Genomic DNA, 14992 nt, shown 5'->3' on the forward strand with positions numbered 1-14992 from the left:
CACTACAATGATAAGCAAACCTCCAGTTGGTCTGTAAATGCAGTAAATTAGAATAACTGCCTTGTATAAAATGTCTCTCTCAAAATGGCTGTAGTGAATGTCTTGAAATAGGCCTCTGTCTCTTTAAGAACCTCTGAGCCTTTAGACACGCCCCCTCCACACGCTGTCTGTGGCATCAGTGGGGAGGGGGTTCTGCTGAGGAGCAGTGGTTGGTTACTCGGCTGGTGACGAAAGCTCGGAGGCGTCTCCAGGAGGTGGGGGCGTTCCTAGGAGGACTCAGGCAAACCTATCCCTAAAATGGCCGCCATCAGAGTTTTTACAGATTACTCAGAAATACGTGAATGTGCCAAGGCAACACTTCAGCCATGTTTTTAATGAGGGAATGACATCATAACATGATGGAAAGCTTGAAAAAGTCAATTTTGCATAATACCCCCCCCCTTTAAAGTTACATAGTTTTGTCCATATTTGGACATGCCTGTTGCACCCATTATTCACACAGTATTTTCTTGACAAAAGAACCAATACACCCCCGGACTATGTTTATGTTGAAGTCTGCATGTCTGTCCCAGGAGCTGAAGCGTTACATTGGGGATCAATAACAAGTTCAGTTTTTTTTTTTTCCAGCCTCAATACTAAATACGAGGAAATGGCCTAAAATAAGAGTCACATCTAAGTCTAGAATTAAACTCTTTCAGACCTGGGCCCATTACGGTTTTACCCCGATGAAAGTAGTCTGGACACGCCTCTGGTCTGACTCATCACAATCACAAGGACACAGGTGAAATACAAATGCACAAAGACACACTGTAAGTGTATTTGAGGAGGGGGGGTTAATTTTACATCCTTTGGAAATGTTCTATCACTGAGCCAATGAAGCCCCGTGTCTGAAAAGCTTTCAGTCATGTGATAATGCTACATCCTCATTAAAAACATAACGGGTCATTTATTAAAGGGATATTTCAGGATTTTTGACATAGGGCCTCATTTCTTAGTTATTCAGAGCATTGTTGATTTCTGGAGATTTTTTTCTTTTTTATTAAAATTCTTGCAGACCTTGTATTTGAGGAGTTTAGTGGTGCTAGGCTAGTGCTAGGCTAGCGCATGTCCATGGTAACTTGTAGCCTCCATTAAAAACAGTCTGACCCGAGCACAGTGCACCTGAGGCAAATCATTTATAACACCAGACTGCCCATATAAATGTCTGTGTTGACTGAATATTTTTTTTAAAATATAACCATACTGCATTTAAAAGAACTTATATTTGAGCAGCATCAGCTTCCTTTTTGTAGCTACGCAGCGGTGAAATGATCTGCTCGGTTACCGGATCTACAGTAGTTTGGCCGACTTTACCACAGGTGGAATTCACAAAGGAGCTTTCTACAAATCAGACATGGCAACGTTTGGAGCAGTGTTAATTTCGTCGACTAAAATATTTAGTCTTAATTTTAGTCAAAGTGATATTTGAGTCGACTAAAATAAGACTAAATAAAAATGAAAAGGAGAGACTAAAATCATCCAAACTTGTATTGAGCGTCTGAAAGAGCCTCAGATCATGTAAATTCTCTGTTAAAGGATCAGCTCTGAGCTTTGTTCATGTGGAGCAGAAACATGAAGCAGAGGAACAACATTAAATATGATTATAATGAATATTATCAATGCAAAGTCCACTCAATTAGTCTTAAATTTAGTCGACTAAAACTAGACTAAAATTGAAAAGATTTTTTCAACTAAATCTCGACTAAAATTACATTACATTTACATTACAAGACCATAATGTAAATGTAATGTAATTTGGTGGTCATACCGCCTTTGCTCTGCCCAATCCCGTCAGGCCTTGGAAGCTCAGCAGGGAAGGGCCTGGTCGGTACTTGGATGGGAGACCGTTTGGGAAAAACCAGGAAGCCTAGCGAATGTAGTGAGTGAGTGAGTGGTGGGAGGGGCCGATGGCGCAGACTGGTTGCCTCGCTTCCGTCAGTCTACCCCAGGGCAGCTGTGGCTACAATAATAGCTTACCACCACCGAGTATGGAGTGAACGAATAGTGCAATGTAAAGCGTCTTTGAGTGTCCAGAAAAGCGCTATATAAAACCAATGCATTATTATTATTATTATAAGACTAAAACTAAATTAAAATATGTTGTCAAAATTAACACTGGTTTGGAGGACGACCCGATGATTTTGAAGAGGTTTTTAATGTAGGCTACTAGTTACCATAGACATGCACTAGCCTAGCAACACTAAACTCTTCAAATATAAGGACCGCATGAATAAAAAAATATGGAGAAATTGGAGAAATTAGGCCCTATGTCAAAAATCCTGAAACATCCCTAGGTGCTAGATCGAGTGCAAGCTGGATCTATGTGTGGGCATGTTGCATCTGATTTACATTTCAAATTGCCTGTATTACAGTAATAGAAAATGACATACAATGAGAGACGGCTGAGTGTTTATAAAATGCATAAATGACCCGGCTGCTGAATCACTTTTGCACGTGGAACTTGTTTTGTGCATGAGCTTCATCAATGACCCCATGTGCATGTTTCAGCAATCCTTCACATTCACTGGAATAATGGAGTTATCCTTGACATCCTCTGCTTAAAAGCATTGTCAGAAACTGTCCACAATGATGCAGCTTTGAGGCAAAACATCACGGCTGGTTATCTCAGGTTGGGTCCACGGTAAAACAAAACAACCTTGCAACTTCATTATTGCAGCTTCTCCAAATAAAAGGGATATTAGTCGTGAAAAGCTTGGGAAAGTCAGGTCGTTTACATTTTGGACCTGAAGATACCGCTTCATTAAAACTTCCCCCCAAACAGCCCTCCCTTGAACAATTCACCGGCTTCTTAATAAAACGGCTCCTGTTTAATTGCGGTGTATTACGTTCAAGTGTTCTCCCCTCACTTTTACGGGCCATATGTGCCTGAACCGTCGAAACCATATGTTACCGCGAACTGCAGCGTCAAGCGCCGACGGCTGATTAAAAACGAGATGCAAACAAAGTGATCGCTGGAATAATCACTGACGCCGCACTGATAGCGGAAATGCAGCCGCTGAACTTTTTCTTTTTTTTTTTACAGCGGCGGTGGCGTTTGGAGAAAATATAAGAGGGCCCGGTGCCAGAGAGAATTAATGGGAGCCGAGTACTGGGTAATTACTGCCTTCTTCTTTTTTTTTAAACGCTGGCCTTTTGCTGCTGGAGGGAGAAGCGAAGGGCGCATTAAAGCAGGGACGGGTGATATTTGCGCGTTGATTACTGGCCGTCGCGTTAGTGGGGAACGTCCCAGTCGATGGTGACTTTTTGAAGCTTGATCATCACATTAAATACATCTTCTCAACACAAGCATCATAAATGGAAATGATGTGCGGACTTATCTGCTCGTTTGACACTCGCTGATTTACCTTGAGGCGCTGCAATGATCCCAAAGTTTGGCCGCACGTTGCATCGGCCGACCTCCGCGTCTTCATTTTAGAAACCTGATGAGGTTTCTGTCCAGGCGAAATAACTCACCACCCAGGTCGTACACTGGCAAAGTTCTCGTGATGATCCCCAGACCTGACTGCCTGATGAATCATCCGTTCCTCCCACTTAGTCCATGGGCCAAACCCCAAAATCCTTGTTGGCTCTTCAGGACAGTTAGTCCATGGGCCAGACCAAATATCGGTACCGAAAAGGTGGCAAAGGCTATCGTTGATTTTTAAGTAGGTCCATGTCTGAGGTTTATATTTTTGTATGAGCCTTTTCAGAGTTACAGCTTTATCATAGTTTTCAGCTGTTGAAGTGAACCACCCCCTTGTCAAAAAAGTCGCTTTTGACACTGGTCCATATTTTGGTTGAGGCCATTTCCAGCCCATTAGATACTGATTTACACCATTGTATTTGGTATCATTGTAAAGAAGACATGTTCATGTTTCATTTGAGCCCAAATGTACTACGCTGTGACTATTACCGTGGTAACCAAAGCTCCTCAAACACAAACCTGAGGACGTTTTTTTTACTATGTTTAACGCTGTTTCTTCAAGGAACATCACAGAGACAAATGTTTGATACTGGGAAACTCTCTAGACTCTGGGGATTCAGGAAATGTATAACATGTCAGTACTTTCTCAACTTAAGGCTTCACAGTGAGCCACGAAGTAAAAGAATGTCCACCTCACATGAGCCTCTCCCATTGAAATAAGCCTATATCTGCCATTCTGAGGTTGGAACAGCTGGTGATATTTTATGTCCAGGAAAGGCCAAACCAAAACATGGACCAGTGTCAAAAGCGACTTTTTTGACAAGGGGGTGGTTCACTTCAACAGCTGAAAACTATGATAAAGCTGTAACTCTGAAAAGGCTATCATACAAAAATATAAACCTCAGACATGGACCTACTTCAAAATCAATGATAGCCTTTGCCACCTTTTCGGTACCGATATTTGGTCTGGCCCATGGACTTGACATTAGCTCTACAACGAGACATTATTAACATTTACACAAAATGATATGGTTAAAATAAAGTCTGCTTGGGAAAGCGAATTGGGGACCGAAATCCAGGGGGATATTTGGACAAAAGGCTTAAATCATGTGAACCGGTGCTCTGCTTGATTCAATTTCAAATACTTCATAGGCTGCACTATTCAAAGGCACGTTTACATAGAATATTTCCTGAAGTATCTCCAATTTGTGACAAATGTGAACGTGAAGAAGCAAACTTACTCCATAGTTTCGTAATGTGTTGCAAGCTGCAAAGCTTTTGCTCAAATTTGTTTTTGTTTTTCGCAGAGCTTTTTAGGGTAAAGTTAGAGCCAGACCCTGTTTGGATTATTATTGGACATTCGGAACAGTCTAAAAAACTCAATAGCTCACGAGCCCATCTCATGTCATATGGTCTGATGTCCGCTAAGAGACTGATAGATACAGACGGCATCTCGTCATAGAAGGGGGCGTGGCTTCGCCAAGGGTGAAAATAGAATCTTTAGAGAAACAAAATTTTCCCTCTTTTTAGCCATTTTCTGGTGGAATATCAACTTATTTATCACATACAAATCAAGTCAAGTGTAAATCGGGCCCATATGGATATTTTCTCACAGCAGATTGTTCAGTAGAAGTGAAAAAACAGCAGTTGTAGCAAGCGCTAGCTAACCGTTAGCATTAGCCCGATGCTAACATGTAGCATCAAGTTAGCATTCTCCGTTATTTATGTATTTATGGGCTGTTGAACCACTTTGCTCCTCCCCCTGTCTTTGTATCATTATTTAGTAGAAACTATATTCATGATTCAGCATTTGTTACAGTCGTTTTTGAAAAATTAGAGAAAATTTACATTTTTTCAAAATTGTTTTCCCCCTTAACTGTTTTCAAAAATGACCATATATGGGCGATTCCAGAGATGCCGTCTGTATCTATTCTTCTTTTATGGAAGGGGAAAGAGGTCCTGGATATCAGTCATGACAGATACTCTACATTTGGAAAGAATCCGTTACAACCTCAATAATAGACTGGACACTTTGTACCTGGAAACCATGGATCAACAATCTAGTTGGACTGACGGACAGCACTGTGGGGTTTGGGGAAGGCGTGGGAGTTTTTTTTTTTTTTTTTTCTCTGAAGTCTGTTTTTTTTTAGGTATTTTAGTCATGTTATGTGTTTGTACATGTAGTTTTTGTCTGAATATTGTGAGATTTATTCATTTCCTTTTGTCTTTTTTTTTTGTATTTTTGTAAAATGAAGCATTCAGTAACTTCAATAATGGTTAACCTGTAAAAAGATTTGCTTCTCGATAAAAATATTTGAATCGACATTAGCTCTACAGTCTTCAGTGCTAACTGCAGATTAGGGCTGTGCAATTTATCGAAATTCAATTATGATTTAGATTATTACACTATTACAAAAATGGCATAATCGAGAAAAAAACGATTATTAAGGATGCCCTCCCGCTTGGCCATTCAAAGCACAGGAAGTCCGTCCTTTGTGGTTTGTGTGAGTGCGGCTGATCGGCTGAACTACCAACACAGTGCGATAAACTGTTGTATTTGTCACGGAAATACTAATATAATAATAATAAGTTGCTCACCTTTTGCTGAAAGTAGAACCAGAGTTTAGAAGCCTCAATACACTGCAAAAAGTAAACATCAAGCATTGGCTTAAATGACTTGAATTGAGGAAATGTTTCTTGTTTTGAGCGGTTTTCACTCATTTAGACACTTTTCCTGATCGGACCAAGTTTCCTTTGCTTGTTTGAGGACATTTCAGACCAGTTCTAGGGTAAATCTCGCTTGAAATAAGAAAGTAAAATCGCCAATGAGATAAGACCAATTTTCTTACCCCAAAGAAAATGACCTGAAATAAGGACGAAACGTATCGAAACGAGTCAGAAACATCTCAGAACAAGTGAAATAATCCAGGACAAACGCCCAACAACTTCTTAACTAGTCAAAACAACTAAAATGTGGATTATTACGCTCAAGTTGAGATGTTTATACTGATCTAGTTAAATACTTTTTGCCGTGTATCCTGGGCTGGTTGTTGCAGAAAAGTCTAAAACTGTTCTTCACAAATGCGTCTCGAAGCAAACTCGTGTTATTTCATGCTGCTGTGATGATTGTTTTCGTTCCCTTCTCATTTCACATCCTAATGGCAAATGCGTTGGTCCGACATAAACAAATATCGCTGTGTGATGTTGTCATCAGGCCGCACAGCTTGGTTTGCTTGGGGCAGGTGTGCGAGCTGGCCAGCAGGGGGCAGGCGAGTCAGGGATGTCTCTAACACAGGATTAGTTTAGAAAAAAAACAATAATGGTGATTTCAATTGTTACTAAAATGATAGTGATTACTATATTTTATATAATGGAGCAGCCCTGCTTCAGACGGTCTCCAGTCTGCCCAGGGGAATCCATCTCTGTCCATTTAGGGGATGTAGAGGGCCCTCTTGGATTCCCTGGTCTTTTTCACTGTTTGATATTGGTCAAACTGTGGTTCTGTTTGGAATATTGGAGAAGCCCTGTGAGGCGCCTGCAGTCGGGATATTGGCCCACAGATTAGGGATGGGCGGATCGACACCAAAGTATTGATATATATCGATGCCAAACGGCTATTTTTTTAAGTATCGATATTGGGCAAAAAGTATCGATACTAATTTGCATATGTAAAAAGAAGGCGGGGCAGCAATGATCAACACAAAAGGATGATTTATTTCTTTGTTCTGAGCCAAAACGGTCACAACAGCAAAGGATTGAACTGAGCCGGGCTGATCATTCTGGTTTAGGTTCTGTTTGTTCATTTAAAATTTTGTTTATGTATTAAATTTCACTTTAGTATTGTTTAATTAACCAGTTAAAGTAATATAATTTTAATTGAGTTAATTATATAAAATAACCAGTTTTAGAGATGTATATTGATTTTAATACATTCACCCATATGAAATGACCAGTATCGGTATCGACAAAAATGACCCCAAAAGCAAGGGCGTAGGTTTGGTGTTACTATTGGTGGGGACACTTTACCCCCCCTCAATAAATAAATAAATAAATTTAAATAAATAAAAAAGCTTTTTTTCACTAAGATAATGCCTCTAGACTTGTCAAACATCGGCGCAGAGGCATATTAATATGACTCTTTGTTGTAGTTTTGTTTTTATTAGTGAAAATCAGTCTCTAAACTCCCCGTGTTGCCCCCCCCCCCCTCACTGCTGCGCTCAGAGAACATGGCACAGAAGCCGCTCTCCTCTCCCACTCAACTTGTTAATAAAATAAGTTATGGAACGGGCAAACCGACCATTTTCTGATCGTTGTTGAGTGAAACATCCGACATAAATAAACTAGAGACATTGCGTGTTTCCGTCGGACACGTAAATGCGTCTCACGTCAGGCTTCATAAAGAGACAGAAGCTCAACCCGAAAATATGCATTTCTCCGCGAATATTTGACCAATCAACGCGAAACAAAAAGTGTTGTGATGACGATCGTCCTCTCCCAAGACTAAAGTGCCACATCTGAGTCAAGTCTTTGTGAAAGATCACACAATGTGAAAGAAGTTGGTGGGGACAACTTGGCCATCCTGAAATATTGATGGCGACATGTCCACACCCACCAGTCCTTCAGGAAGTTACGCCCTTGCCCAAAAGTATCGGTATGGCATCGATTCCAAAAAATGTGGTATCGCCCATCCCTACCACAGATATAGGATAGTTTCAGATCTACAGCTGATCATTTAGAAATCTAATTTCTGATTTACGTGAATCGGCCTGACCTCTTGTGCCAGTTTGTGCAATGTGGAAACGATCCATGTCTTTGTAAATGATATTACACATTTTCCAGACCCATCATTTTGCATGATTACTCCGAAGATGAGTGGGCTTTACTTTACCACCTGCTGCTATGACGCATCATTCATGTCATATTACAGATCGCGGTGCTTTGCTGTCGTCGTATTTGATTCACGCCAATCCGCCCCCTGACACAATAAGCTTCCGGGCGCAGCTGAGTTTAACTTTGATGGATCAGAAACCGACAAAAAAAAAAGAGTGACGATGTTGTTTTCTTTATTATTTATACAATCCGAATCATCAACCGCTTTGAGCCTCGAGCCACAACGCACAATCCCGCCGTCCATCCCCAGCGACAGAGGTGAAACCAGATCTGATTGGACGGATTACACTAAGTATATATTTAATCCTTGTCAATCTCAAAGCGCAAGGTTTTCAAGTAATGAGCGCTTGCCGTTTTCCTGTCGTCCCTGATGGGTTTTTGGTTTAGCTCTTTCCTGTGCCCTTCTTTTTTTTCTTTCTTCTTTTGAAGCAAGGCGAAGGGGGCAAGCCATCAGAGAGGTATGTGCTTTATTTAAGCTCTAAGTGAGTCTCTCCCTCCAGGCTTACAAGACACACTCGCGACGCAAGTGGTCCCAAGGCTGTCAAAACCGGAGCTGTAAAAGTGAAATGAGAAAAGCCTGTCACTGAAGTCTGCATGACCTACACCTTCTGGCGAGTGTCTATATTTCTTCCCAGACAACAGTGGTAGAGAATTGTAAGAATAGGTAAAAAAAAAAAAAAACAAGTACAGGTTGTGCAACAGAGCAAAGCATAGCACTGTTGTGACAGAATTGCATTTGGTTGAGCGTTCATCTCAGAGGCAAAAGAATATGGAGAATGCTGACACCACTTTAGAATTAAAATTAAAGGAATAGGCCACCGTTTTTACATACTAAAATATGTTCTTACCTCACATGTATGTTCTTACCTCACACACGGCGTCCGCGCAGTAACTCCTAAAAGTTATTGACGGAAGTGAGCGGGGGAGTCTTTAGGAGTTACTGCGCGGACGTTTTGCTCCTCGTATCATTACGCCTCACAATATAGTCCCCCTTTTTATCTGCTTATAAAATCGACATGCTACATTTCTGTGTAAATATACTTCGCATGAAAACACTTCACGTAACTTTATTTAAATAGGGAACACGTGGAAGAGCTTGGTAGCTTCTATCGTGAGCTTTTTTGGAGCTATATGACATGTGGGAGAGGCTGCGTATGTGCTCCGTTTGCCTGGCAGAGCGCACGGACAAAGACCAGACGGGGATATATTAACTCGACTAAAGTGAGGTAAGAACATATCTCAGTATGTAAAAACGGTGGCCTATTCCTTTAATTTATTGGATTCTTCTGAGAGCTACTCATAATTGTCTTTTTCCTGAATCAATCAATCTGATCGTCTAGAAAAACTAAAGTGCGGTTTCTTCCATTTAAGCATGTTAAAGTAATGTTGCATATTAGTCAGCGCCCAAAAATGCTGTCCCTCCAGCTGATGTCCAGAGGTGGTGCCATCCAAGACTATCCTATATACTTCCAAATCCATACACAAACATGATCATTTCCATCCATCCATTTTGTTACGCTTTATCCGGGGCCGGGTCACGGGGGCAGCGTCTCAGCAGAGATGCCCAGACGTCCCGGTCCACACACACCTCCTCCAGCTGTTCTGACCCCGAGGCGACACCAGCCCAGCTCGGAGACATAGTCCCACCAGCCTGTCCTGGGTCTTCCACGAGGCCTTGTCCAACTCTACTCCGAGCTCCTCCCCGGTGACTGAGCTCCTCACCGTAACTCGAAGGGAGCCCAGACACCCTGCGAAGGAAACTCTTGTATCCGTGATCTTGTTCTTTCGGTCATTACCCAAATATCATGACCACAGGTGAGGAACCGAATCAGCTCCCTCTTCACCGCAACAGTCCGACACAGCGACCGAATCACTGCCAAATCGTTCCGTCTATCGATCTCACGGTCCATCCGAACCTCTCTCATATGATAATTTCAACCTTTAAATTGCATTAATTACAACATTCTTATAAAAGCAGATGTTGTTTTGGCTTTGTTTGATACTGTTTCCCACCAGCCCGTGCGCCCTCTGCTGGCAACAACATTATTTTGCGTCCACTGAGGTTAGGGCTGAATTATACCATAGCTGTAAACAGATACATACGGCTGGCAATAGTTCAATAGTTCAAACAAAGCCTATTCGCATTCATATAATCTCAAATGTGAATGTCAGCATTACCAGGCAACACCACCTTCGACAGCAACATGCGTGAACCAGCCGGGAGGAAACATCAGTGTGATTCACAGACAGCGGTCACGGTCCGGCTTGTGTTTTCCTCTCCTCGTGTTGCGGGGCAGCCTGACCTCTGCAGCTGTGTAATTATTTCCGCACGCCGATGGGAAATGTAAAGGGCACAGAGATGGCACCGATGCCCACATGCACTAAACCCTGACCGACAGCAGCTATTCAACAGAGAGTATTATTTACACGAGCAGATACAGAAAGAAGAAAACAATGAATGGAATTTTCAGCACATGTTTTCTGAATGTCACTCATATGCTTTGTCTCTGCTCCCGTCCAGATGACTGCTGGACTTCGGAGCGCTCTCACATGACTAAGGGCTTTACTCCGAGACATCTGATTGGAAGTTAAATGCAAAGGCACTTTAAAAGCCCATCGCTCTCGCAGCATTTGGCAGAAGATTCTTTGGCGTGACGGAAACCTTCCCTGATGAGCTTCTCATTGATTGAAGCGCGGTCATCGCCTTCTCTGGGTCCCATCTCCGGGAAGGCCCTCGCAGATTGATGTGCCTTTCGCGCAGGTTTATCTTTGCCTTAATGCTTCTTTGTTCGGTGCTGTATTGGTGTTTCTGTCACGTTGTAAAAATCTATGAGGCAATATCACTTGCTTGGAATGGGCTCATCCGAACGTCAGCTCTCGCAGATCTATGGCCCATTGCGACATTGAGTGGGGGGGAAAAAAAAGACTGAGAGGCAAAGTCACGAACATCCTTTTTTAAGTGTTGTTGAAGAACATTTGCTGCTGAAGCTGACAATGTAATGTCATAGAGGGAATTCAATAAAAGAGTCTTTGCTTCCTATAACAACAACAACAACAAATGCAGTTTAAATGATCGAATATATGTCTGGATTAAACTAGGACTACAATTGGTGTCCAAACAATGTCCTGGAAGACAATATGCCCCTTGACACATCTCTTGTAAATTACTGAAAAGTTGAGGTTGATGGTTTGACAGGAGCGGAATCTTTGGGATCCGTTCGTTTCAAAAAGACGTTCAAAAGCCTGGCTCATTTATGAAGAGATGTTTTAAGATGTCAGTCAACGTATGAAGTATTACCTGAGAGGAGGGGCTCAGCTTCTGATTCAAATCCCCAAAGCTTACACCGGGACAGGTTTTTACCAGATAAAAAACATTCAGTGTCCCCTGCTCTGCCATTGTGTGACGTTAGTTTAGTTAAGGTCAGCACACACTACACGACTTTTCTAGTCGTAAACGATTTTATATAGAATGGGGGGTCCACACTACACGACTGGATTCAGTGCGGTTTTGGAACGCCTGGGGGTTCACACTTAACGACTGAGAATCGTCAGAGCGACACACGATTCTGACAAACAGCTGATGTTTTATAACACAGCGCGTCTGTCGTCTCTACGGCTTCAAAACTGACCCCAAATCCACAAAGACAGGCCTGTGTTTGTGAGCGCGGGATAACGTGTGTGTCCCGATGGGTCAACGGTGTCAACAATGTCACAACACCGCAGTGCTAGCTTACTGCTACTACGAAGCTTCAACTGGGCGATAGTTCTGTCACATGGAGATAAAAGTTGGCGACAGGAAGAAGCGGGACGTATTTCAGTGGATTTAATAAGAAAAGGAGACGGGCGTCGACCTCAGGATGGAGGAGACAGCGGAGGAGACGGAGGAGAAAGCGGGGAGGTTAGCCGCCGTTAGCGGAGAGGTGAAGCTAAACAGTTCGTCTCCAAACTCAGTAAGTGCCGCTAAACTCTGTTCGTGGTTGAAATGTAGCTGGAAAAGGTGGTTGTGGTGAACTTTTGGTGATATAAAGTCGTGCTGTTTCGTGTGTGGGGCTGTGGCCATGAAATGAGTTGTTTGTGCCGCTGGTTTAACAGAGAAGTGAAAAAAGGAGGCGCGGCGGTGTTTTCCTGTCTTTATATCAGTCTGTCATTCACATTTGTGTCGGTAAAATCACCCACGTTTCTCCCGTGGGTCCAAAATCGGGCTTAAAAATCAAACATGTTTGATTTCCTACGACTGGAGTCTAGTCGCGTCTTTCTGCCGCCCACACTACACGATTCCAACGTCAGTCCAGTCGTGACCCCCCCACACTACACAACCCGACTCTGTGTGACCGCCTTCGACTAGACGCGACTCGATTAGACTCGGCACGACTGAGAATTAGAGCGAAATCGGGCCTAAAAGTCGTGTAGTGTGAGCTGACCTTTACACGAAAACAGCATAACAACAAAACGTTCCATCTGTTCAGATATCCTGTGCTTCAAGTTTACACCCAGAGTGACTCGGATTTGTTTTCTCCTGACTTACTTTCCCAACACAATGAAGAAATGAAGCCTTATCTCTATATTGTTGAGCTTTGGCCTGGCCCCTGAGGTTGTTCTGCTTCTTACCAGTACCCTACACCTTTTTTCTGTGATTTTTTTCCTTTCATGATTGAACCTAACCTCACAATTGCATTAATGGAATAGAGCACTCAGAGATGCACACGTGGCTTAAAGGGGGGGTGTTATGCAAAATGGACTTTTTCAAGCTTTCCATCCATGTTATTCTGTCATTCCCTCATTAAAAACATGCCTGAAGTGTGGCACATTCACGTATATACCCCCTCTTTAAATCGTCTGTCTCTCAGCTGTCGCATTCAGAGAAAGAACTTCCCCTGACCTGTGAAGAGCTTCGGTCAAGCTCGTGAGCCAGCTACTCTCTGATTGAAATGCGTTCTCTGTGATTATGGCAATCACGCTGCCACTCCCGCGCCGTTACTCGCTTGTACTTCCTCCAGCTGGCCTGTTTGGTCACCATCCATGTTGCGGAACGGAATTTTAATGAGGAATTGAGTAGACTTTGCCTCCATAACACCAGTTGGAGTAACTAAATAGCGGGATAGCGCCAGAATCAGCGCGCATCCGAAAGCGGTTTGAAGAAAAGTCGCACACAAAAATATTCACATGCTGTTGTACTGGGTTGGATTTAGCTTTGATTACAGCATTGTTTTAATAAACTTCTGCAATGACAAAAGATCCAGTGTTGCATTAGTTTTTCCTCAAGATCTTGTGTTGATGATGGGACAGAGTGACCACTTTGCAAAGCCTTCTCCAGCACATCCCAAAGACTCTCAATGGGGTTAAGATCCGGACTCTGTGGTGACCAATCCTCTTTCACAATGAATCCTGTCATTGTCATCTTGAAATATGCCCGTGCCATCAGGGAAGAAGAAATCCATTGATGGAATATCATCGTCATTCAGGATGTTCAGGTAGCCAGCTGGACATAGTGTTGCTGAACCTAGTCCTGACCAACTGCAGCAAACCCAGATCTTAAAAGGGGGGGTTTATGCAAAATGGACTTTTTCAAGCTTTCCATCATGTTATTCTGTCACTCCCTCATTAAAAACATGGCTGAAGTGTTGCCTTGGCACATTCACGTATTTCTGAGTAATCTGTAAAAACTCTGATGGCGGCCATTTTAGGGATAGGTTTGCCTGAGTCCTCCTAGGAACGCCCCCACCTCCTGGAGACGCCTCCGAGCTTTCGTCACCAGCCGAGTAACCGACCACTGCTCCTCAGCAGAACCCCCTCCCCACTGATGCCACAGACAGCGTGTGGAGGGGGCGTGTCTAAAGGCTCAGAGGTTCTTAAAGAGACAGAGGCCTATTTCAAGACATTCACTACAGCCATTTTGAGAGAGACATTTTATACAAGGCAGTTATTCTTATTCTTATATAAATTATTATTGGCGGCACGGTAGCACAGCGGTTAGCGCTCTCGCTTCACAGCTAGAAGGCCCGGGTTCGATTCCCACCTGGAACGGGGCTTTTCTGTGTGGAGTTTGCCTGTTCTCCCCGTGTCTGCGTAGGTTTCCTCCGGGCACTCCGGTTTCCCCTACCACTAAAAACATGCACAATAGGCCAGGATGAATGATGTGTGTGAGTGAGTGTGTGGTGGTGTCAGAGGGTCCGTTGGCGCAGACGTGTGTAGTCGCGAAAGCGCTTCTGACAGTCTCCCCCAGGGGGAACTGAAGCTACAAACCTAGCTTTCCACAGTATGGAGTGAATGTACAATTGTCTCATGTAAAGCGCTTTGTGACCATGTCTGTGAAAGGCGCTATATAAATAAAGATCTTCTTCTTCTTCTTCTTCTTCTTCTTCTTCTTCTTCTTCTTCTTCTATTCTAATTTACTGCATTTACAGACCAACAGAAGGTTTGGTCATCATTGTAGTGTGATATAGACTGGTGCTATGGGACTGAAAAAAGCAGAACACCCCCTCTTTAACAGTTAAATCCAGATGGTGCTTTTTTGTGGTTTTAGTTCCTTTTGACCTGATCTAGCTTTGTCCTCAGTTCTATTAGTTCTGTGTCACCACAAATGAACCAAACTCACATAGATTCCTCCCAAGTATTATAAATCGGAAACAGTCAAAAAGC

This window comes from Gobius niger (genome assembly GCF_951799975.1).
Source record: "Gobius niger genome assembly, chromosome: 15".
NCBI classification, from domain to species: domain Eukaryota; kingdom Metazoa; phylum Chordata; class Actinopteri; order Gobiiformes; family Gobiidae; genus Gobius; species Gobius niger.